At 35.5% G+C, this 26,662-nt stretch overlaps 1 protein-coding gene and 1 pseudogene across 1 annotated transcript in view; one reads left to right on the forward strand and one right to left on the reverse strand.

The window, feature by feature from the left end:
• Window positions 1–2,357, forward strand: part of LOC145720382 (large ribosomal subunit protein eL28 pseudogene) — a 40,959-nt pseudogene extending 38,602 nt beyond the window's left edge.
• The window catches only part of ADGRL3 (adhesion G protein-coupled receptor L3), a 777,343-nt gene that overhangs the window by 660,998 nt on the left and 89,683 nt on the right, over window positions 1–26,662 (reverse strand). The window lies entirely within an intron of this gene.

Genomic DNA, 26,662 nt, shown 5'->3' on the forward strand with positions numbered 1-26,662 from the left:
AATATAGTGATTCAACAATTATACACATTACTTGGTATTTATCATGATTGAACTACACTTTAAACACTGTCTTTGGATGCTTAGTTCCTAATGCCATGGAAGAAAGCTTTATACAGAGCCCTTGCCTAATATCCTGAGGCTCCCCACAGGGGAATTTGTGGCTAGTTTAGGTTGTATATCAGACCTTTCACTCAATTCCTATGGGTGGTTTGGGGTGACCTATAAAGCACGGTTATTAATTGTGTCTTGGAATTGAGGTAGAGAATCAAACACTGTCCATAGTCAACCGTGGACCAGATATCAAATCAGAAGTAAGGGTGTGGGACAAGGCACCTAAAGTGCCCTAAAGATTACTACATGGCAAAAGGTGGACACACTCAGAAATGTGTTAGGTGGGTTCCTGTTCAATAAAGAAAAAAACAAGTTCATCTATTACAGTAAGGAGAAATAACTGATGTATTTAAATTATGTCCACTTTATTTTTAGAGAAGTTTCAGGGTTACAAAAAAAAAAATTAAGCAGAAGTACAGAGTTCCTTTATAAACCTTATCTTAGGTAAGAACTGAGCAGTTCCTCCTCTGGAGAAGGCAGACCTGATTCTTATCAGTCTCAGAAAGTGTTAGCTCTGCTTTGCACACTTTTCTCTGTCCACACCCTCCCCCCAGGCCTCTCTTAAACTTTCACTATACCTTACCCTTCAAATCTCAGCTTAAAGATCCCTTCCTTAGGTAGACTTTCCTGATACCCCAGAGGTTGTATCAAGCTCCCATGTATGTGTTTGCACTTAAAAACATAAATTACAAGTTCTTATTGCAATAGTTACCTCATAAGTATCCAATGACTGAATTAATGAGTGATGAAGATGATTAGATAATACATTGCATTTCCAACAAAGTGTGAAAAACGGGGAGGCTAAGCAGATTTTAACCATCATACTACTGACATTTGGGAATGGATATTTCTTGGCCATGGGAGGCTGTCCTGGGCATTACAGAATGTTTAGAATCATCCCTGACCTCTTCACACTAGGTTCCAGTAGTATCATTGCCACCCCCACCTCAATGGTAACAACGAAGAAATGTTTCCAGACATTGTCAAATATCTCCTAGAAAGCAAAACTACCCCCCAGTTGTGAACCACTGGGCTTGAATAAACAGACTGGAATCTGCTGCAAAATTAATAGTTTCCAAGAAGCTAACAGAATGGGAAAGTGCTCACCTCCAGCAAGCGGGAAAGGTAAAGTGCCCTAGAGATTACTACACGGCAATAGGTGGACACACTCAGAAATGTGTTAGGTGGGTTCCTGCTCAATAAAGAAAAAAACAAGTTCACCTATTACAGTAAGGGGAAATAACTGATGCATTTAAATTATGTCCACTTTATTCTTAGAGAAGTTTCAGGGTTCCCAAAAAAATTAAGCAGAAGTATAGAGTTCCCTTATAAACTATTTCACTCCATCTCCCTAAACAGGCAGTTTCCCCTATTAGTACATCTTGTACTAGTGTGATATATTTGTTAGAGTTAATGAGCAAATATTAATTATTAACTGAAGGCCATAATTCACATTAGGGTTCATTCTGTGTATTGTGCATTCTATGGGTTTTAACAAATTTATGGAGACATACATCAATATTAGAGTGTACTACAGGATAGTATCACTGCTCTAAAATCTGTGTTCCAACTGTCCATCCTTCTCCCATTCTCATGAGCCCCTGGCAACCACTGATCTTTTTACTACATCTCAAGTTTTCCCATTCCAAAAATATCACATAGGTGGACTCTTTCGGTCTCCAGCCACCTTAGCGAGAGGAGTTGCTGCCATCATCACCCACCTGCAATGGATGGTCTTGCACAGCTGCTCCAGCTTCTTGATCAAGAGGAACAAGCAGACATACAGCAACAACCCCAGAACCTGAAGGCTCACAGTTCCTTCCCTACAATGGGCTGATTTGCTCCAAGACTGTAGGCATGGAGCCAGTGGCCAGAAAGCAAAGGTGTAGAGGTAGTCATGAAGCAGACATCCAGCCAGCGGAAACCGGCCACCTCATGAGTGGACCACCATCAGTAAGAATGCCTGGGCTACCCTTCGCAGAATCAGACACATGATTCACAAGAACAAATGCCACCCAGATCTGCACGTGGCTTCCATTCACAAAGCCAGCACCATCCTGAGCAGCTAGAAGCCTATGATGGTGAAGAGGAAGCTACTGCCCCACCAACAGCTCCTGAACACCTGCCCCCCACCTCCAAGTCAATAAAGATGTCAACCAAAAAAAAAAAGAAAACAAAAATCACATGTTGCAATTATAGAGTATGGAATCAGACTAGCTTCTTCACCAAGAAATATGCGTGTAAGATTCCTCCATGTCTTTCAATGTGCTGATATCTGTGAATAATATACCATTGTCTGGATATACCACAGTTTGTTCACCCATGCACCTAGTGAAGGACATCTTCCAAGATTTGGCAATGAGGAATGAAGCTTCTATAAACCTTCATGTGCAGATTTTTGTGTAGACACGTTTTCAACATTTGGATAAATACCAAAGAACATGACTGCTAAATCATATGTAAGAATATTATTTAAAAAAAAAAAAAAAAAACTGCCATACTGGAGCACCTGGCTGGCTTAGTTGGGAGAGCATCCAATTCTTGATCCTGGGGTCATGAGTTCGAGCCCCAGGTTGGGTGTAGAGATTATTAAAAATAAATAAATAAAGCTTTTTAAAAAGTAAACGTCTTAAAAACAGAAACAAAAACTGCCACACTGTCTTCCAAAGTGGTTGTATCATTATGCATTCTCATCAGCAAAGAATGAGAGTTCCTGTTTCTCTATATCCTCACCAACACTGGGTGGTGTTGGTGTTTTAGATTTTAGTGATTCTAATTAAGTGTGTAGTGGTATCTCATTGTTGTTCTAATTTACCATTTTCTAATGACCAATGATGCTGTGCATATTTTCATATGCTTCTTTGCCATCTGCATATCTTCCTTAGTAAGTTATCTGTTCAGATCCTTTGCCCACTTTTTGATTGTATTGTTTTTGTTTGTGCCCATTAAGAATTCTTTGTATACACTGAATAGCAGTCTTTATCAGATAGGTGTTTTGCAGATTTTCTCCAAGTTATAACTTTTCATTCTTCTTAACAGAGCAAAAATTTTTAATTTTAATGAAGTTTATCAATGTTTTCTTTCATAGACTGTGTCTCAGCTGTTGTATAAAAAGCCTTCACCAAAACTCAAGTTCACCTAAACTTTATCCTATATTGTCTTCTAGGAGTTTTACAGTTTTGAGATATACATTATGTCTTTCATTTATTTATTGAGTGAATTTTTGTGAAAGATTTAAAGTGTGTTTCTAGCTTCATTGTTTTACGTGTGGATATCCAGGTGTTGCAATACCATTTGTTGAAAAGACTCTTTTTTTCACTAAGTTGCCTTTGTTCTTTAGTGGACTAGGAGTTGATCATATTTGTGAGAGTCTACTTCTGGACTCTTTTCTGTTCCATTTTCTTTTAACAAAAAAGTTAACTATTCTTTCACCAATACCATACTGTCTTAATTACTATAGCTTTATGGTAAATCTTAAAGTCTGATAGCATCATTCTTTCAACTTTGTCCTTCTCTTTCTAAATTTTTAATAATGGTTTATGAGCACTAAGACACCTAAAGTATCTAGGTGTACATAACAGGATTTGAAAGTTGCTCTGAGGGCAAAAGTGTAGGTTTTTTTTAAATGAGTTGATAGGAGCACTAACTATGGGCAGAGACAATAGAGCTTATTCCCCACATTATAAAACGTGGGCAGACTTGGCCCTCAAACTATAGCCCTGGTCTTCTAGCTCTTTTTGTACTACCACAACATTAAAAGCTATATATTCTGGAAGGAATAATAATAAAATGGAAGTAACCTGGGTCTACAAATCATGATTTAGAGAGTACCTAAGAAAATCACCTGACATGCACTGGATACAAGCAAGAAATAAATCTTTATTGTGTTAAAACTTTTATTTGTAACTGCAATATAGCTTATATTATCCTGAATTACACACCAGAAATAGTAGGTTGTTTTCTGGTTTTTGTTTTTGTTTTTTGTCAGCATCATTCAACAGTCAGAATAAGAAGCTCAGAAAGCAGAAGACATACATAAAGTTGAAATTTGGCACAAAGTAGAATGTCCTTGCTTAAGATCTAGATATCCTTTATCTCTTCTCTACCAGAATAATACATCTGAGATATTACCTATTCATCTGAAGTCACAACCTAGACCAGAATATACCCATTCCACTCTTTCTAACTCCTGTAGAACATGCATAATTTATTTACAGGCATTAAATTTGTAGGGTCCACAAGCACTCAGCCTGAGGTGATTCAATTATCTTCCCCTGAAGTGGGACAAGTAAAAAGCAGCAGATGAAAGAAAAGGGAACAAAGGAACTCTAAAAAAAAAAAAAAACTGATCTTAGAGGGCATGGAAAAAGCATTTCTTAGAAAGTAGTAATTGTAATAAGGATGCTCATCATTTTCGCATGCTATCTTTATTCCAAAAAACCTCAAAGGATTTTGGATTTGATCTCGCAATTTCAATACCTGTGTGAGTGCTTGAGAAAACTAGTAATTCTCACAAGATATTCTCTATGAAGGCACCAAAGTGGAGGATATAATTATATGTCCCAATGAATTGATCACTTGACTACACCCTAGAATAACCCATGCCCTTGGCAAAGAATGGAAAATCGGTATTCTTCACAGAGGGAAAGCAGATTCTTCATTTAAGCAGCCATTGTTTAAAGTCAGGAGAGACAGCAAAACTATTTGTACATATATCAGAAGCCAATACTGTAGGTATAGTTTACCAAGAGCCTAAGCACTCTATTCTTCCATAAATCTGGTCATTTAATAAATAATCTTTGAATGCTTAATCAGAATAAGAGTTGGTCCATTTTATATATTTATATTTATTAGGTTTCATCCAGGAGAAAGAAAGTCTCTACTTTTCTAAGAGCTCTCATAATCTGCACATGATCTTAGAAACTGGGCAGTCAGACTACCTTGAATGTTTTCTAGACCTTAACCTTCCCATGACTTTTTGAAATTCAACAAGCAGAAGACCCTTTAACAGTATATGGCATTCATATCTAATGTTTAAAGGTTAAACAGTATATATACATTCAGCAATTTGTGCCAAGTGCCAAAAAATAATAACTCAGATCCTAAAATGAGTTCTTGATATATGTAAAGTTGCTTGCAAAGGAGAAAAACAGACAAATTAGCATAATTCCTTCTTTCCTCAATATCCTTGGCAGCAAAGAACAAAACTCCCCACTGGTAAAAAGCTGCTCCATCTGCCATCATATTGCAAGAACAGCTTGCTTTCTTGGAAAGATGATTTATGGGACAACCAAATCATATCTTTCATTTTGGGGGGTGGAAGATTGTGGTAGTGAAGTTTCTGTGGAGAATATCCATCTATTGTAGGTCCATTGACAAATATACCTAAAAAGCAATACTCTGAACTAATGTAATTACCAGCAATCTACCTTCCCTTTCCTTCGAACCTCTTTAAAGCATGAGGTTGTTATTCTTATCTAAAGACACTGCTATGTATACATGATTTATTAAGAAAGTTGTGCACATAAGAATGAGATTTTTTAGTATGATAAATGATCATTGCTACATAGCAATATGGAAGTATTATGGTGGAAGCAAGTATCTTGCTAATTTTCACATATAGACAATAAGTACATAAGATGCTAGTAACATTCCCCAGTAGTGATTCCTCTGTATTTTAATCTGTAGATGCAAAAAAAGGTGGGAGACTTAAATGATCTGACTCAAGTCCCCAGTATAAAACTGTGGCAGAGACAAATTAGTGTAGGACATGTGACCTGAGATACTGAACCACATGGTAGACCAAACTGTCTCTGAATTTACTGATATCAAATAGGTTTCCAGAAAAGTAATTGACAGATATGAGTTCCTTTCTTCCTCCACATTTTCTCCCCTCTGGAAAATCAATTAGAAATGAGCAACATTTAAAACTTTACATTTTCATGACTCAAAATAAATTCTGATCTCTTAAAATTTACTTTGGAGCCACATAACTTAAAGGAGTATTCTTTTGTCGACATATGCAGCAAAAGTATAAATGAGTATTTTACTTTATTATAAAGAAACAAAATAGAAAGTCAAAATCATATTCTTTTCCATTACATTATCTTTTTAAATAAGAGAGTAAACTAATACTCTTATTAACAACTCAGTAATGTTGATTGTGAAAATTCCTCCTTCCTTGGCTTCATGACCTTCAGAATTGTAATTTAATGATGAGAGGAAGGTTTCAGAGACCCTTTTAAGACAAAGCAAATCTTCAGAACTATTATTCCATTTGGTTTTACATATGCATTTTAATTTTTCTACTTTATGACTCCATTAATCTCTCATTTTAAACAGCCTCCATTTTTAATTAAAGTACAAGTTTTGCAGACCTTATTTTTATTGCTGACTGATGCCTTCACTAATGGTTTTTATTTTATTGTGAATCTCAAATGCAGTTATGGTGCCAGGCTGAATTAACACACTAACTGCAGTCTTAAGTGAATGAACAGGTTAAGCATAGTAAGTGTCCCCTATGAAAGTCTTAAAAACTCTAGAATATAAATATGCAAACACCTTAAGGTCACTCATACCAAAACCTCAAGGTATATGAAAACCATGAGCAGCAATGAACATAGATAGGCCTCTTTCTCTCTCCTTCCACTTACAACACCTTCCCGGGCTCTTGTTATGCCACAGCCCTTCACACTTAGGAGCAGTGTCAGAGAGGAGATCCTGCTCCTTCTATCTCAAAGGAGGGAAAAATTGGTACAAGGCTAGTTTTCAGTGAATCATGCTCAATAGGAGCAGCATTCTTATGTCAGGGTCTTTCCCTTTTTCTGGGCCTTTTCCTTTTTTCACAGACCTGCAGGCCCATAAGTATCTTTCTCTTCCCACTACAAATTCTTTAGAACAAGTTTATGCTTGCTTTCTTCAGGGAGATCTAAATTCTTCAGCTTCTCTCTCCACAAATAGGTAGGTGAAACTATCTGAGGAGGATGGAGTTGGAAACCTTGCTTTTTCATTGAAGCTCCATTTTTTAAATTAGCTTTGGAGATTCCAAAAGCAACAGTTTGATCTTAATTCCCAATTGACTCAGGAATGAAACAGAAGGGTGTGATTAATTTGTACTAAACACCTAACCAATGGGATAAAAAATTAAATTGCTAATCATCCAGTTTCTGGACTATAGAACTCACTTTTCAGTAAAATATGCTATATACCTTAATTGTACTCTAAATTTTTTTAAAAAATATTATATTTATATACAAAATATAACCTTTCATCTGTATTGTTTCCATACTTTTGGAAACACCTATATTGTTTGCATTCTTTCATATTCCATATCATTAATTGATATCTGTAATTCAGGAATTTATTTGTCACAGAATGAGTAAACTCCTCAAGAATAGTTTTCAGTCAAAATAAAAAGCAGTAACATCAAAACATTAAATAAAACAAGTAAAATAGTTTTATAAGAAGAAGTCTTTTTTGTTAAGATTTCACTTATTTATTTTTTTTTATTATTATGTTACATTAATCACCATACATTACATCATTAGTTTTTGATGTAGTATTCCATGATTCATTGTTTGCATATGGAAATCGGAGGGGGAGACGAACCATGAGAGACTATGGACTCTGAGAAACAAACTGAGGGTTCTAGAGGGGAGGGGGGTGGGGGGATGGGTTAGCCTGGTGATGGGTATTAAAGAGATCACTTATTTATTTATGAGAGAGTGTGTGCATGAGCGGAAGGAGGTGCAGAGGGGGAGGGAGAGGGAGGGGGAAAAAAAAATCTCAAAATCCATACCAAGCATGGAGCCAGATGCAGGGCTGATCCCATGCCCCGAAGATCATGGCCTGAGTTGAAACCAAAAGTGGGATGCTCAACCAACTGAGTCATCCAGGCACCCCTAAAAACAACAGTCTTTAAAGTTAAAGACCCCTGTTTAAATTCCAGCTCCAAGATTCATTTGATATGTGAATCTGTGCAAGTTACTTAATATCTCTAATCCCTAGTTTCCTGATCTGTGAAATACGAATGACAATATTACTCATAAATTTGAACGTAGGTTGGAAACAGTTTCTCAGAATGGTGTTAGGCAATTAATAGATGATCAAGACAGTTTAGATACTGTCATCACCATGTGGTAATCTTATAAATAATGATTTTTCATTATTATATTAATCTTCAAAAAGTACATTTCCAAGCTTATAGAAAAATAATCTTTAACTCCATGATTCTGGTTTTTCATTCTCACCTTGCCCACTAATTATATGACTTTGGGCATGTTGGCTTTTCATTATGAACCTCAGTCCCTGCATCTAGAAAATGATGTTTTGAAAACTGCAGAATTTTTGTACACAGGGATTCAATACTGGATATGTAGTGGTTAGCACAGAATAAGTGTTAAACAAATATGATTTCCTTTCCCTCCTTCACTTGACCAAATGAATGAGTTCATTTTGTCTTCTTTATAGCAAGAGATTGCCAATGGTTGTTGTAGCCTTTGGGCTTCATCTGCTGAAAAGCCAGAATTCCTTTGCCCTTTCAAATCAAGTTCTAGAAAATGGTTGCCCAAGGGAAGTATAGGGAATTGACTGGAAAGGGACACTTGGGGAACTTTCTGGAATGATGAGAATGTTCTAAATTTTGTTTTAGGGGGTGGGTACCCAGTTGAATATAACTGTCAAAAATGACTGAATAACTCTTATGAGGTGTACATATTATTTTACATTAATCAAGTCTCAATGTTTTTAAACCCAGGCTAATCTGAGAGTTAGAAAAACAAAAGGCTGTCTATCTTCTTTCTATGAATGATTATTATTAAATAATTATAGAAAAAAAGCTTGAGGGGAGCCTGGGTCGCTCAGTGAAACATCTGCCTTCGGCTCAAGTCATGATCTCAGGGTCCTGGGATCCAGCCCCGGGTCTGACTCCCTGCTCAGTGGAAATATGCTCCCCCTACTTGTGCTCTCTCAATCCCTTTCTCTCTGTATCAAATAAATAAATAAAATCTTTTTAAAAAAAGAAGAGAAAGGGGCACCTGGGTGGCTCAGTCGTTAAGCGTCTGCCTTCAGCTCAGGTCATGATCCCAGGGTCCTGGGATCGAGCCCCGCATCGGGCTCCCTGCTCAGCGGGAAGTCTGCTTCTCCCTCTCCCACTCCCCCTGCTTGTGTTCCCTCTCTCACTGTGTCTCTGTCAAATAAATAAATAAAATCTTAAAAAAAAGAAAAAAGAAAAAAGTTTGAAATAGTAGGCAACATTTAAAAACTGGTAAAGATCACATGGAAACCTAGATGCCCTACTTCTCTTTAAAAATCAAAAGACCTGGTAAGAATGAATACACATTTCCTCAAGTAACCGTCACTAAAAGTGAATAAAAGCTAACAAATTAGAAAGAGTTTGCCCCAGACCCTAGCAACTCTAGTGTTTCCCACACCAACCACCCAAACTTATGAAAACAGAAACCTCACTGATATTGTAATCCATTTTACAACACCATATGTAACATAGTTTTTGGTACTTCAAACTGAAATCTCCTCAGAAGAGTAAGTTCTATAACAATACAATAATGTAGAAATTCTAATACATATGTCCTACTGTTAAAAGCCCAAATGTAGCCTAAAACTCATTTTTCAAAGGAAGATACTCACAATTGTTGTATTATAACAAAAGCATATCTTGTTTATTATAGACTTAAAATAGTTGAAAAAATCATGTACAAAATCTATTGTTTCAAAGAATTAAGTGCTTTAAATTATTCCTGCAAGTGGATCATGCAAGGCACATGGCTTAAAATTGGTAAGAAACACTGGTGGTTTGTTTTTTTTTTTTTTAATACAATCTTGTCTTCACAATTTAATAATTCAATCTTGTCTCATAACTTAATGAGTTACAAATATGACCCAGAACTCTCTCTTTGCCTAAACCTGAGCAGTAGTATCCAAACACTCGGATTCTAAGGCAGGTACAACCAGTCTGTTGCACTGGCAAAAGTGATTCACTTCCAGGACTGGTAGAATCACTTGAGCTGATTCTTATCTTAAGATGAGAAAAACCTTCCTGTCAAGGGTCCACAATGCTCTGAATTTCAGTAAGCACTCACTGTATTAGTAATACTCATTTATGAGATTTAAATCAATGAGAAGACACCCAGGAGAAATTACACCAAGGCCCTGTGGAGCTGGTTCAAACAGACACAATCAGAACCACAGGAACATATTATTATTATTATAAGAACGCCACACATACATACATGGCACACACAACACACACAATTAACTTTTTTAAAATAAAAATGTGAAAATTACAACAAGCAGAATAATAAAGGAATAATAAGCATGCAAATGCTAAAATATTCATATTCAATAAAATAGAGAATACACAAAGTAAAAAACCTCAGGTATAAAGCCTAAAAAAGAATTTTTTTGTTGTTTTTAAAGGGCCTCCTCACTGCTTGTTGCCATTCAAGAGTTGGTTTTTCAATGGCATAACCCAAAGGCAGCGTGCAGTATTCAATCGCTTTATCCAATAATACAAACAAACAAGCTGGGAGCCTCATGACCTGAAGTGAACAGAGAGAATTCGGTCTCAATAGTACAGTGGGCATTCCCTTGGGAGCTGCACAACTACTGGATTGAAATCAAGTGCCTTTCCCTACAAAATGAGAACTAAGGATTGAATCAATTACCTGAAGGCAAACCCAATCACACAATGAAGCCTTTACCACCATGAATGCAGCAGAAGAGCAAGGTAGGAGGGCCACTGCATAACTGTTCTACAATTATCAGCGGTGGCTACACAAACAACATTGTAGCTTTCATTTACCTGGAGAGACTATCACATCTGGCACAGCGGCCACAGCTGCTGCCCAAGGCAGAGAAGGAAACTGTTCACACCCGTGAAGAAACAACCTATCTATTATCATCAGCTAATACTGAACATGATGCCTTGTGAATAGAGCAAAGATTCTACATGGTGTTTAAATACATTTCTTCAAATTGTGATTGCCGCAAGGTTTACCATATCCTTATTTTTTGTCAGATGCCTATTTTATGTAACCATCCAAAATGGGTGTGCATTCTTTAGTATTTATTAAATGAAATGAGGAAAGCAAACTAAACGAGGTAGTCTGTGGGAACCATTCATAAAATTCACCACTCTGTTTAAGAACACGGAATCACTTACTTTAAACCCCGGAGAAAGAAAGCTGTACCAACTTTAAAAATCCCACATTTCAGACACTTATTGCTGCCACCTGAAATGTAAAATGAATATACATCTAATTAATTGGTCCTTATTATAAAAGTATAAAACTCCAAGCAATCAATCAAAGAAAATGACAGATTTAGTCCCCTAACAGTTCTTCCCTAGAAACAGTTTCTGTCACAACTACTTTCAGGTGAAAATCACAGATAGGACCATTTAATATTAAATTTGCTAGTGAGGCAAAAAAGACTGGATCAATTCAAATGTATCAGTATCACCTTATTAACTGTCAACATTGAGGTAACGTCTTCACGTGCCGGGCACCATTCTAAGCACTTCGCATGCACTAAATTATTAATCTCTACAACAACCTATAAAGGAGACGCTATTATTATTCCCAGTTAACAGATGAGGAAACTGAGTAACAGGAAGATGAGGTGACTTTCTCCCCTAAGACCACACAGCTAGTAAAGGCTGAAGCTAGGTTTTCAGAGAAGGCATTTCCTCTCCCAGGCTCTGAGAGTCTGCTACACAATTAGCATCTAAACTACTCTCCCAAGAAGCAAATGTTTGGTGTGTGAACTCCATAACAAAAAGTTATAAATTTGGATAGTCACATGAGTTGACATTATAAGATAATCTAATTTATTTTTAAAGATTATTAGAATTTATACATACAAAGGAATGCGATTTCTTTTATAAGTCACCTTAAAAACATTTATGCAACACAGCAAATTTTCCATTACTTAAGAAAGAGATATATTGGAACCCCTCCTTGAATTTACCACCTCTATTAGAATTCATTTTCATACTCATTAATCACTAATGTTTTGGGGGTACCAATGAAATCCATAGCATATTTAATAGTATATTGCTATCTTTGGGGAGGGGGATTTCACTTTTTTGAAAAGTCAAAATATATTTTGAGCCAAGCCAGGTGAGTGATGTGATAGAAATAGTTCATATAGTTTTTGGCAAAACAGTAGGATTTACATCCCCATCCATTACTGATTATAAAGCCAATTCCAGTGAGAAGTTTCAAAAATGATTCCGCAACATCCTCACCACTAGAATGTGTATAGTTTTCCAAAATGACTACTTTAAAAGATTGCCCTACTTGCATTAATTGCACTAATTCTGGAAGTTTGGTCTTTAAAATCACATTACTTTGTAGTTATATCTCATAATCTAAAATAAATAATGAATCAGGATTTTGTTTTATGGTATTTAAAAAATATGAATATGCATGATAACATGTATGAACACTTTTTTAACCTGAATAATAACAAATTCACAAAACTTTAGAGGTAAAATTAAATCTTACAAATATCTGTGACTGAAGGAATTTTTTTCAGCACTAAACAAAAATTTAAAAAAAGAAAAAAAAGAGAAAGTGAGAGGGTGTCCAAAAAGAAGCAAACAATGCTCAGTTCCACAAATTGTTCCAATTTTAATAAAAATTCCCTATACCTATTTGTTAGATAAAAACACGCAAGGACACTTCTTTTTCTGCCATCTTGGAGCCTGTGGAGGCTGGGAGCTGGGAACAGGACTCCTATAATGCCAAATAATGTCCAGAAGGCTGTGGTCCAAGGCCATTTTTGCTGGCTATAAGCAGGGGTCTCCGGAACCAGAGGGAGCACACAGCTCTTCTTAAAATCGAAGGTGTTTATGCTCGAGATGAAACGGAATTCTATCTAGGCAAGAGATGTGCTTATGTGTACAAAGCAATGAACAACACAGTCACTCCTGGTGGCAAACCAAACAAAACCAGAGTAATCTGGGGAAAAGTAACTGGTGCTCCTGGAAACAGTGGCATGGTTCTTGCCAAATTCCGAAGCAACTTTCCTGCTAACGCCATTGGCCACAGAATCCGTGTGATGCTGTACCCCTCAAAGATTTAAACTTAATGAAAAGTAAATAAATAAAGATGTAGATTTAAAACACACACACACACACAAGGACAAGAAGATTTTGAAACACCTACTTCGAAGTGTCCACTAGCAAATAGCCCTCACTTTGTTATCTTTAACACTGGGCAAATTCTCACTCTCGCAACCAATGAGCAGCTCTTACGCATCCCCCTCATCTTACTGTACCTTCATTGCTTCCCCTCACCCCTCTCTCCCCACTATTACCTATCATCACCCTTGTAATAAAATACTCCTATTTTAGGAAACGAAGATTCATCCAATCTGGTCTCAGGCACAATCTTTTGCCAATTGTTTCCTCTCAATTTACATCTGCAGTGATACCACGCACTGTTGATTCTCAAGTACCTCAGAGAAAACTCCTTTAGGCCACAGATTACGATATAATCTTTACAATGTAATCTAAGCCTCAAGTAGATAATTACTCCCCAGTGTTTAATGAATACCTTCAAACTAATTTCGAGGCATTTATTTCTTGCCTTGCCAATCTTGATCTGTATGTTTCTGAAAGTCAAATTCTGGACTTTCCTCCTTTTAAACAAAACAAAACATGCACACACACAAACACACACCCAAACTCTAGCGATAAGCACTAAATAAATTCATTACCAGAGTATCTGCTGAACTAGTCACAGATAACATTTTTTATATTTTTCTTATTGTTGTGATTGTTTTTATTATTTCAGATTTGTCCTCATCAACACAAATTGAGATTATGTTCTTACTCCTAATATTCAAAGAAATCTCTCTTTCTCTACCAAAATTGCTTCTTTGGCTATTTCACCACTAGGGGAGTAAAATGAGGCCAAGCAACAAAGAGAGTTATCTGTTGGCCCTTTTGGGGGGAAGAGAAATTTTTACACCAGTTAAGATGGTTGTGAGTGAATTTAAAATATTGACACGAGATTGGCAGCTAGCTGCTCACATTCTGCCTGAAAGGTTTACTACTGGCAGGAACTCCCAGCAGCTGCTTGTTTGAAACGTGAGAAAACATTTGGACAGTTAGGATAGCCTGATTTTCCCCTTAAAATCTGTTTGGCAAAACTTCCTGGCAGTTAATATGATCCTGTGAAAGGCTTTAAAAAAAAAAAAAAAAAAGTGTTCACATCTCGTCACAAAACTTGTTTTGCCAGTGTAGACGATATTTTAAAAAGCCATATTTTAAACTCACAATCTTTTTATTGCTAGCTAATATTTTTCCTGCAGCCAATAACTAATGCAAAATGGATGGCAAGACCTGTTTTTATAATAAAATGATTAGATGATCCATAGTGGAAATCTTTTAGAGATTACCAGTAGCATCCATGAAAGTTAATTTTTTTTTTTTTAAACATTTTATTTATTTATTCATGAGAGACAGAGAGGGAGAGAGAGAGAGAGAAGCAGGCTCCCAAGGAGCAGGGAGCCCGATGTGGGACTCGATCCCAGGACCCTGGGATCATGACCTGAGCCGAAAGCAGACGCTTAACCATCTGAGCCACCCAGGCGCCCCGAAAGTTAATTTTCTTGTACCAAGTTGAGATTAGAACAGAGAGCATCATGTGCAGCTTCATCAACGAGTACAAAATCTTTATTAAGAAACTCCTCTAACAGTGCTATTGATTTAGAGAACTCGTTCTTAAGCATTAAGGCAAGAACAGTCCAAATATCTTAACTTCGTTCTGCCACGGTCACACGGTAAAACGCAGCATGAGCTCTCTTATGCGTCCAGGTACTCTGCATAAAATAACCACTACCCAGGGGTGTGTAATTTGTGTACTCAACTTTTATAATAATTTTCTGAGCATTTCCTTTCCTTAATGGGTGTTCCTCTCTCACTTTAACTGTTTTCCTCTCATCCACTTTCAAGTATGTCATGGCCTCGACAGTGCTACCCCTTATCTAAGGCAGGGCAATCTAAGGATATTGATTTATGACGGCTATGTAATTTACACACTCCACAATTTTCCCGTATGATTTATTCAAAAAACAGATTGTAAATTAAGCTTGGCATTCATTAAGCTGACCCATTCCAGTTTCATATTAATACTGTATTAGATATGTTTGGAAGTTTTATGCATGTATAGTCATTTTGGCAGATTTTAAAGTACATGCAAAAATCACAGTAACCCTTTAGAAACATTTGCACTGAAGGAAGGCCATGAAACCGGTAAGATGGGATTCCATGAAGATAAAATACTAGCATTGTATATAAGAATGAATTACCCAATGAACATGACTTTTAGGAAATTGATAAATTTCAACTACGTTTGTTTCTTTAATTAACATAAACAGAAGAACATTGTAAGATCTATCCATTATTAATAAATGCAAGCTAAATATATTCTTATATATATAAAAAATGCACTTTTCAGCATTATGCTATGCTTGTCTGAAAAAAGAAACCCAGATCACTATATCTGATGATAAATAAGACAACTGAAAACTTGAAAGTTAATAATAATAACAATAAAGGATACTATATACATTTTCTACTATAAACATAATATTATTGGTAACCTTTTAAGAAATCATCTCTATTATTTTGGATTTGCTAATGAACAGTGAACTATTATTAAGCTTTTGCCAATAATTGATAAAATATAAAACATAAACCTTAAAGGAGAGTTATCCAGATTCTTAACAATAGCCCTCATGTACTTCAAAGAAAAAGAAAATGATCTTCAGGTAACCTCACACATGCATCTTTTTTCATCTAACAAAAACTGAATTTAAATTCATATAAAGCTCCTCATTTGTTCAAGTCCATACTCCAAAAGTAAAAGAGATCTTTTCTTTTTTTTTTTTAAGGAGATCTTTTCAAAGATGTAAAGTGTTCAGCAGAAGGTGGCATCATTGTGCACAGATTGATGCCTCTAATTCCATATGTGACTTAAAAGCAAATTGCCAGCAAACTGACAAGCTGAGTCAGCATTTCATCTCATTTCCTTCATTTTTAGAATGAGAAGGAAATTAAGTGAAGATGCAGACAAAAACATGGTCTTTCACTTAAGACTTCAGTAGAAAAGAACATGATCAAGGACATTTAAAATAATAAGAACCTCAGAGACCACAAATGAGTTCTATGAAACTGTCCCTGACACAGCCTCACAACAACACTGTACAAATTAATATTTATATTTATGCTTTGATTGCAATACATAGAATGTTATTCCAATGTTCTGAACACCATGGAATACCACAGAAAAAGGGAGAAAAGAAAGGGAAGGTGAATGATGTGGAAGAAGGATGGAAGGGAACACTCAAGTTGTAATTTAAAATATTTTTTTCTAATTTAATCACAAATATATGGTATCACATATTCAAAAGCAGACTAAATGTTCAAGATGGTAATGTGCTTATTGTCTCTAATGTAGAAAAGTGGGCTCGTACTATTTCTGTACATTAAAATTATTTCAAAATTTTTAATTATTCAAATCGTCACAGATTTTTGATTGCTTACTCAGTGAACTACAAAAACAAAAGCTGACATCTGATTAAGTTATGGTTGCCTGCAATAAATCATTTGAAGTCATTTATTTGGAAATGGAACCCTTTATAAGCTTTTCTATTTTTAAAACATATCAATCTAATCAATTTAATTTTCAACACAGATATTGCTTTTCCCTCCCTGTCAAAATGTACAATGGGATTTCTACTAAATTCAAGTAATTAATTTTTAACTACAGAAGTAAAGAACTCTGCTATTTAAGGATTTAATTTTATTATTATTTTTAATGTAGCAGTGTCCTGATGGTTATTATTTGGCTGAATGAATTGAAGTGAGGCTCCCTGGGCAGCTGCTGACATAATGACTGATTGTGTGCAGAGCTGAGAATGTGAATGATAAATTTTGAAAGGCTCTGGAATTTGTGAATAACAAAAGTAGCTACAGTTCCTAAAATCTAACCATTTGTTCTTGGCAACAAAAGAAGACTCAAAGGCTTTTGTTTAATGAAATGATTCAAAAACAGGATACACTGGAATTAAGGGTTATCTGTACCAGCACAATTCAGCAAGCAGCTTGTGTGCCCAAGTAGATGGATCACAAATGTAGGCTGGTTAACATGATATAAATGGAATTAATCTGATTCTATTCCCCCTTAATATTATTATGGTAGTCTCATGACAGCTTAGTATCTTCATGCTTTTTGCAAGGAAAAAAAATAGCACATAGAAATAGGAACCATTAAATAACTTTTGCATGGACAGGTTAATGATTAATTCAAGAAAAGTCAGTAATTAAAACATACACTTGTATTAGTTTTTAACGAAAGTGTCATAAATTGTTAAAAAGATTTTTTAAAAAAGAACTGAAATCCTTGACTATAATATATACTAGCTATGTAATCTTGAGGTGCTGATTCTTCTTAGACATCAGTTTCCTTGCATGTAAAATGATTTGGAGAATTATACAAGATTCTCCAAGTCAAACACAAAACAGAAAGCCTGGCAAATGATAAGTGTTATTAATACTGGTTTCTGGTGTTAGGAGGTGGGTGAGGTAATAGTGGTAAAAGTGCCATTCCAGAGGGTATCTTATTTAACCTTCATAAGAATCTCCTGAGATAATTAAAACAAACCCTTGAAGGGTAGCAGAATAAACCACCTTAAAATAGGACTGTAGGAGTTTAGGACATCTCACTCCAAAATACACTGCTTTGGAATACTGATTATTTGGAGATGTAGGCACATGAAAAACAGCAAATGCAGGGAGAGATTTTCTCTGAACTCTACTTACCTACCTAAAGACAGATTCTCTAGAAGGAACTCATTGTCCCCTTTCTGAGAGTTGCATCAACCAGGGAAGACTGACCATTACCACAAGAGAGGAAAATTGAAATGGACACCACACCCAGACACACTTTGTCACAAACTATCACACCTCCCATCTATTCTTCTAACAAAGACCCATTCATCTGTCCTAAAAATCATTTACTCTCCGCTGTCGGGGAGGAAGATTTTCCTCTGCCCTATGGTCCTTCTAGCTGGATTTAGAATCTAAGTGACATGAGACAGATTAACAGGAGAAAATCAAATGTAATATGTATACGTACAGGGGAAATTCCAAAGACAAGAAGACAACATGAAGCTTATATGAGCTAAGGAGAGGGGCAGGGTCTGAGGATATAAAGGAGAGGAAGACCATTAGCAAAAAGTTAAGAGATGTTTGGAAAAATAAGGTTGCCCTATTACGCAGATAAGGTTCCTAGGTAAAGGGGAGTCTGTTAATAGCTCTCTTCCCAGTACAGGCTCTCCTTTCCAACGTAAAGTTAGGCAGTTGAGGGGGAGGCAGAGAGCTTTTCCTGCATCTGCTGGGTTTCGATTACTTTTAACTCAAAATAATCTTTATGGCAAAGTGGCCATCTTGGGACAATCCGCCCAGGACCCCTATACCCTTAAGAGGCCTAGAGCCCCTAACCTCTATTCAGATGGTATTGAAGACTGATTTAGCCCCCTCAGGAAGGTACTCATTTTTCCCTGCATATGTCCCATGCATAAATGAAGTATACATCTTAATAAACTTCTGTTTTTGTCTTGTTGATCTTTTATTACATGGGTCTCAGCTAAGAACTCAGAAGGGTAGAGGGAAAAAGTATTTTTCCTCCCTTATAACCTACATCAGAAATGAGACAACGGGGTAAACCAAGGTAAAAAAAAAATAATAATAAGGTAGAAATTTAGCAAGTTCTGTAACACTCAAAAGCCCACCTTTTCCCCAGGATACGCTGAGTCTTCAATTAAAGGGACATGACACAAGTGAAAAATAGAAGGGAAAAAAATATTTTGTTTGGAATAAAAACTGTACCTTAAGGCTTTTTAAAAATTCAAGGTAAAAATGAAAAATGTGGCACATTTTTATCATCACTATTAATAAATCAGAAATTAACTTAAGTATTTGTTTTTCCCACAGTTTTTCAAAGTACATATAAACATTCCTATTCCAGGGTCAAAGGCTTAAAATATGCAATTTAGCATATATTATATAAGGCATAGGGCCAAACTTATAAATTGATTAGGTGGCGGCATACTCAATTCAATTAAAGGAACACCAAAAAAAGGACTCCCTTTTCCAAAAACATCTCTGGGATATCTTCAGTAATGGTTTTCAGTGTAGCTACTCAGAGATCAAAATTATCCATTTTATCTAGGAAATAAAATAGAATAGCTTTAAGAAATAAACTGTTAGCTATGCAATCAAAAAGCACAATAGATAACATGAGATTCTAAAAGAGACTCAATAATTATGAGTAAGAAACTAATAATAATTTGGATAATGGTGCAATTCTCAATTACAGTGCCACACACTGATCTATTGTTTTGATGTTGCTTATAGTATCTTAAGAAGGTGTAGGGAGAATGCCAACTACTATAAAAGTGGTATTACCTTTTTGAAATACATTGCTGATAGTTTTCAAATAGTATGAGTATGCTAAATATACCATAATAATGTATATGTAATTGCATATATATGATTAAAGTAACTTTAAAGTAATGAGTCAAAGAATAGACATATAAATTATATATTTGAGCACTGCTACTTTCACAAAGTAATATTTTATAAACATAATTCAAGAAGTTTTACTTTGTGAAAGCAAGCTACTTACTTTCAAAAATAAAAATACACAAAATCAAATCTTATAATGATAATATATTTTGGAAATATGAGAGTCTTCATTTCCAAGTGAAGTTTCAAATAAAGACTTCTGCTATTTATATTTTGTTCTCAAAGGCACTGTTTTGATATGAAGTAATCTTGGTTTTCTGGTAAAAGAAGACCAAATAAATCCCTTAATTCTAATCCAGTATGTATCATCTTTACTGTGGATGGATTTTAAATCCTTAAGCAATTTATCTATCAAAATATAAAGCAAGGCACTAACTTCCAACTGCTGATTTTTATTTCATGTATCTGCTGAATTTACATATTTGCTGAAAGGCACACCAGGGCGTCAAAAGTTCCCTCATGGCTAGGTTTGCAGGCATTTACCAGGAAAGAGCAGTTGAGTTTATGTTTGTTCCCAGCCCGACACTTTCAGTTAACCTGAGAGATTTTTAAAGGAAGTTAAGAGTCACTTTACCTTCTGTTTCATTTCCTGTGACTCTAACCTGCCATGTTCTGGTTCTGATCTTTCATTGCTGCACTCTGACATAAGTGTACCTCATCACATAATTGGCAGAAGTAACACACACAAAAAATTATTAAACTAGCTTTGCTTTTGAAAATTGCTGAGGTATTAAAATAGAGTTAGCAGAATCATAGCAATTATTAACTTGATGTTCAGTTACCAAAATTTCAGTACTTTTATTATTGGCTATATGTTTATGAGGTCTATATTTTATTAATCAAAAATAATATATATATATACACATATATATATTTACACGTTTATTGTTTATTTATTTATTTAATTTGAAAACAACAAAAAGAGCCTGGATTGAGACTTAAGTAGCAATAATATTAGACACTGTCTGATAACAGCAAATACTAGCTCCACAGAAAAGGAAAGATGACTAACAGAGTTATGGCACACATAGTTCCACCATCATAAGATTAAGACACCTCTCATTAAAGGGCAGAATATTATTTTATATGCCATCTTATGAACCATATTTCAACAAATATAGCATGCCTCTGATTATAAGGTAGAACATAATTTTATGCACCATTAAGAAAAAAAGTATGTTGCCAATTAAACTGACAGACTATTTATTATGATGCATCCAATTTCAGATATGCTAAAATACAAATACAATGTAGGTCTTGAAATGGATAAATTATAGAATGTTCCAGTCACTGTGCAAAACTCTTAAGTTCATTACCTATTTTATTCTTAAAAACCACAAGCAAGCTTTTCATAACTACAAAGTGGAGAAACTGGTGGAAAGAGGTTTAATTACTTGCTCTAGTAACAAGACTAGGAAGGTCAGAGCTAGGAGTTAAAATTAATCCCACATTGGTTGACCCCTCCCCAATGCTTACTGCTTGTTGGATCTGAATTATTTTTTTAAAAGATTTTATTTATTTGACAGAGAGAGAGAGAGAATACTAGCAGGGGACGGGATAGGCAGAGGGAGAGGGAGAAGCAGGCTCCCTGCTGAGCAGAGAGCCCAATGCAGGGCTTGATCCCAGGACTCTCGGATCATGACCTCAGCTGAAGGCCAACACTTAACCAACTGAGTCACCCAGGCGCCCCTAGATCTGAATTATTAACAAACCTGAAATTAGATTCTCTTATTAAAAAGTTAGTAAATAAATATTTGGGACCAAGAGAATGTTTCTCTATTCAGTCACTTTCTTCAAGGATTATCAATCCATATAACATTAATCAGAACATTCTTATTGGAATCTAATAATTACTGATTAACAAATAATTAGGATGTGGAACACACAGGTAAGGTGTTTGTTAATATATATTAACATATCATATATTAATATTAATAATACATAATATTATATTCAGCACAACTTTGTATACCTTAACAAATAAGTCAGTAAGTCTGAATTCTGAGTACCTCAGCTCTTTATATACTTCCATTTACAGGAAAAGGTAAGGTTTTAACATTGCTGGGAAGAAATGGAAATAAATCCATTTTAGAAATGTCTGAGCAACTGTTTTAAATCATATGCTTTGCAGGTGAAATCAAGAAGGCTTTATTCAACCTATATAACCCAAACCTAGCAGAAATTATGTTTTATGCAGACCCCTTTCAAAGTGTTATGGTAATAACAGTTTAAAGGACAAAAGAGAAAAGGAACACAACTATTCTCTGCACTCCAGTTATCTGTACTCTTCCTTTTGATGAGTCAGCTCCATGGCTCTTTTCCCCTCAATATAACCAGCACTTGAGTTTGATTTTGGTGTCTTCTACTGCACAAAACCTCCAGCTGCTACACAGTGTGTCTCAGCAGTTCACCAACTCCGTTTCCTGTTCACAGCAGCTCTGCTGAGGCAAGGGCTCGGCGTCTGATAACTAGCTCTAGATGGAACTGAGACAGAGGAAGCCAAGAAAGTGGTTCACCCGGATAGCCTGTGAAGTACTGTTCCACAGGAGCCTCCAACTGGACAGGTGATCTTAGGAAATTACAGGTCAGGAGACAGAGTCAGGCCATTGAGGTACACATTTTGTTAAAATGATTCTTGGTTTGTTGGTCAAGAAGGTTCTATTTGCTTTCCCAGTGGTGCAATCTGAAGACAGGGGAGCATTTTTTTTTTTTAAAGGTTTTATTTATTCATTTGAGACACAGAGATACAGAGAGAGAGAGCATGAGCAGGGAGAGAGGCAGAGGGAGAAGGAGAAGGAGAAGCAGGTTCCCTGCTGAGCCAGGAGCCCGATGTGGGGCTCGATCCCAGGACCCTGGAATCATGACCTGAGCCAAAGGCAGATGCTTAACATCTGAGCCACCCAGGCGCCCCTGACAGGGGAGCATTTTGAGAATTAAAGGCATTAAAGAGAAGATACAAAAGCCTCTAAAACTCTCCACCTTTGTAAAGTAGATGTTTTCCTGACTTCTCGCTACCTCCAGCCTTTCAGGACTTTCTCTTTGACTCTGATCTCTAACTTTGGTGCTAACAAAGGAAAAGCCCCCCAGGCGGACCCTCTGTCATTTGTGTTATTCACTCCAGCACCACCATGCACTGGATGTATAGCAGAGTCATGAATGGACTATGTTGCAGACAGTCCTGAAATTCACAGTTTTTATTTTTTAATGTTCAAATTATGGATACACAGTTACACATACACACATAGGCATGTTTTTATATAAACAAAAGATAACTGCAAACATGTGCATGCTTGCTATCTAGTTAAACAATAATCTGATCCCCAAATATTAGCGGTTAGCAGTGCCTTCCAGATAAGCCACAGTGAATGTTACTAGTCTTATAACCATAGCCCCCAACTCCCAGAGACTGTTTTAAGTTATTATATTTTTTGTCATCAAATTTAGAAGACTTTCTCACTGAAATAAAAAACTAGATTAGATTTACTTTTTCTTCACGCAGGATGATATTGTATGTGTCAGCCATAATGAAAAATGAGTATATTTCAGCTTTAAGATTGTTTCAATTATGAAGAGACATTGGCCTCCCTATAAGTTATACCTGTTTATTTACTGAGTTCGTGCTAACTTCAGTATTACTGTGGCTCTATACTTTTGACCCTACAAACTTTATACCAGTCAATAGACACTGAAGAAAAACCATTCTCATGTCATCTACTCTACTCTGATGGGTGCAATATTTGCTCCTCCCCTTTGAATAGCAGGATTTAAAAATTAATGGTAATTAAAACTGCCTTTTTTTTCACATTAGAGCTTAAAATTGATGCTTTCAACAAAGAAAAGCAGTCTACTTTTTTTAAAATATTTTATTTATTTATTTATTTGAGAGGGGGGAGGGAGAAGGACAAGCAGACTGAGCCTGGAGCCCAAGCGGGCTTGATCTTACGACCCTGAGCCTAAATCAAGAGTTGGCCACCTAACCCACTAAGCCACCCAGGTGCCCCAGTCTATTTTCAACTAGCAAAAACTATCATAGTATAAAACATAAAGACCTACCCTAAAAAATGCAGATTAGATGTAAAAGAAACAACATCTTCTCCTAAATAATTTGAAATGGACTTTATATTATTCTCATCATGTCTCCATTTTAAATTCCTGTAGTCATTTTTTTGAATATACTGAAAATGGCAAAGAAGAGTCTTCCATAAGAAGTTATTATTTGGCCTCTGTATTAAACCATTCATTTATTTACTCAAATACACACACACACACACGCATGTGCGCACACACACACATTAAGTCAGATGAAATTCTAGGTCTTTCAAATTCAAAATAAATTTAGCACAGTCCCTATTTACAAAGAAATATAATGGCATGGGCAATTATCTTTATTTCACCAATTTCTAACATCTTTCAGTCAAGATCAGTATTTTCACTAGTGACCCTAAGTGACTTAAAGGAAAAGTAGCAGTCCATTCTTAAAAAGTCAAGCATTCACACATTTTTTAAAGCTCACTCATTTATTAAACTTTTATTATATGTTGTATTTATAATATGTTTTATTATTTATATATAGAAATATAACTCCTGGAGCTAAAACAATAATAATGTGCTACAGATTTACAACTAGGGAAACATGAAATTAATCAATGGTCAACTTGGTCAAGACCCAGTTCATTGTAAATAAAATCACACACAAGGATTAAAAATAACTTAAATACAGTCCTATATTCCTTCACATTGTGTGTATGTGTGCACATAAACAGATAAAGAGATAAAGAGGGAGAGACAAAATATGTCAATACATTAAACTTTTAATTATATGACCCTATAACTAGAATACTGAATTTCATAATTAACTGTTTAAATTTGTATTAGCCAAACTAACTGAGTGTTCTGATAATATATGAATGACAACTCCAAGAGTTCACCTATGCTAAATTAATCCCAGATAAACTTTGTAAAAATTACAAAAGTTGTGGCTGATCAGGATAGGTACCTAAAAATGTGGTAATAATCAGGGCGCCTGGGTGGCTCAGTCAGTTAAGTGTCTGACATGATTTCAGCTCAGGTCATGATCTCAGGCTTGTGGGATCGAGCCCCATGTTAGGCTCCACGCTCGGTGGGAAGTCTGTTTGAGATTCTCTTTCTTCTCTCCCTCTGCCCCTACCCCCATGTGTGCACGCTCTCTCTCAAATAATAAATAAATAAATATTTTTTAAAATGTGGTAATAATATAATTTGATGATCATATGCAATTATGGAGCCTAATGAGTGTTCAAATCTTTTTATAAGTAGATCTAATATTTAATGGACATGTGAAGACCCACAATATTTTGGTAACTGGAAGGGAGGTATGTTTTGTTTTCCATTTATCAAAATATAATTTTAAGTATCACTTCTACAAGTTTTACAAATTAAGCGATAATGACAAGAGGTAAGAGTTACTAAGTGCTTACCATATTTTAAGTACCATGCTAAGTGCTTACATGGATAATTTCATTTAATCTTCATAACAGCCATTTCAGAGAAAAGTAACCTAAGGAACAAAGAGCTAAAGTGACCCAGGGTCACAAGCTCATAAGTAGTGAGCTAAATTGTTAGCTCAGACATTCTGTCTTCAGTACCCTATTACTATACCCTATCCTAACATTATATTGGGATTGTGAAATTTGCCTTCTTTTTTTTTTTTTTAATTCATCTAACCTGAACAAAAACAACAGTCATGGAAGAGAATCTTTGGTATATCAATATCCAAATACTTACTTTGTTTGAAAAAACTGATTTAGAAGTTCTGATTCTAATAGAATGAGAAAAAAACTATTATGTTAGAACTTATCTCTAAATAGATACCTTACTATAATATAAATTATGGCTCTGCCATAAAGATAATTATTGCCATAATGTATATCCCTATAATTCACTATTCAGCATGTTAACAGTCTTCTAATGTTGGAAGTGACCAACAAAACAAAATTATCTATGTCATAATTACTTAAGTCTAGCACGATGATATCTTAATAGATGCAAAGTGAGAAAAAGAGAAACACGGCGTCAAACGTAAGTAAACATTTCTCTGAGAAGATGCTAGTATTTTCTATGGATGAAAAATATCCACAGTATTTCTTGCTAATAGACTACACCAATCATGTCATTTGAATAAAGACAGGGGTGCCCATTTAAGCCCATGAAAGGAGAAAAGTTTGAAAAGTAGTAAATGAAAGAAAAAATATGATGAGGTCATTTTAAATCACTAGAATTCCTCAGTTGGGCTACATAATAAAAACTTATATTTCCATAATACATGAGAGTATGTACACATCTCTAGATATATATAATATTCTATGAGTGTATGTATGCATATATAAGTATAATTTTACTTTAAGTTTTGCATTATTTATTAATTTTGACCTAACCTGTTTTCACTATTAGTGCCCTGGCTGAAGAAGCATGCAAGTATAATAAGTTTACCATAATCAGCTTTTATTATATAAAATATTTTATTAAAATGGCACTCTCCTAAAAATTCAGAACCACTGAAAAAGCACAAGAACTAAACTAGAAGAGGTGGATCTCAATACTAAGTCTTCAGTATAGGCCTGGCCTCTTACTTCCATGCCTCTACACAAAACAAAAGGAGCTGCCTCTTACTCAGTAGTAGTTGGAGAAACTGGTCACCCAACTATTCTCAGGCACATTCCACTGGGCACCATCCCTACTATAGGTATTGGAAACCCTGATATTTACTCATCTATCCTACAGATAGGAATTATTACATATCCTACCTCTAGCTAATGATATAGAAAAGGAGTTTGCTGTGTAAATTCAGAAAAATATTTGTTCAGTCCACCATACTTCTGTCTTTGCATACTGTTATGTCAGGACCTGATGCCAAGTATCCGAAAACCATCTTACTACCTAGAGTTAACAAAACTA

The sequence above is a fragment of the Leptonychotes weddellii genome, chromosome 2 (assembly GCF_054177405.1).
Source record: "Leptonychotes weddellii isolate Sample4059 chromosome 2, ASM5417740v2, whole genome shotgun sequence".
Lineage (NCBI taxonomy): Eukaryota > Metazoa > Chordata > Mammalia > Carnivora > Phocidae > Leptonychotes > Leptonychotes weddellii.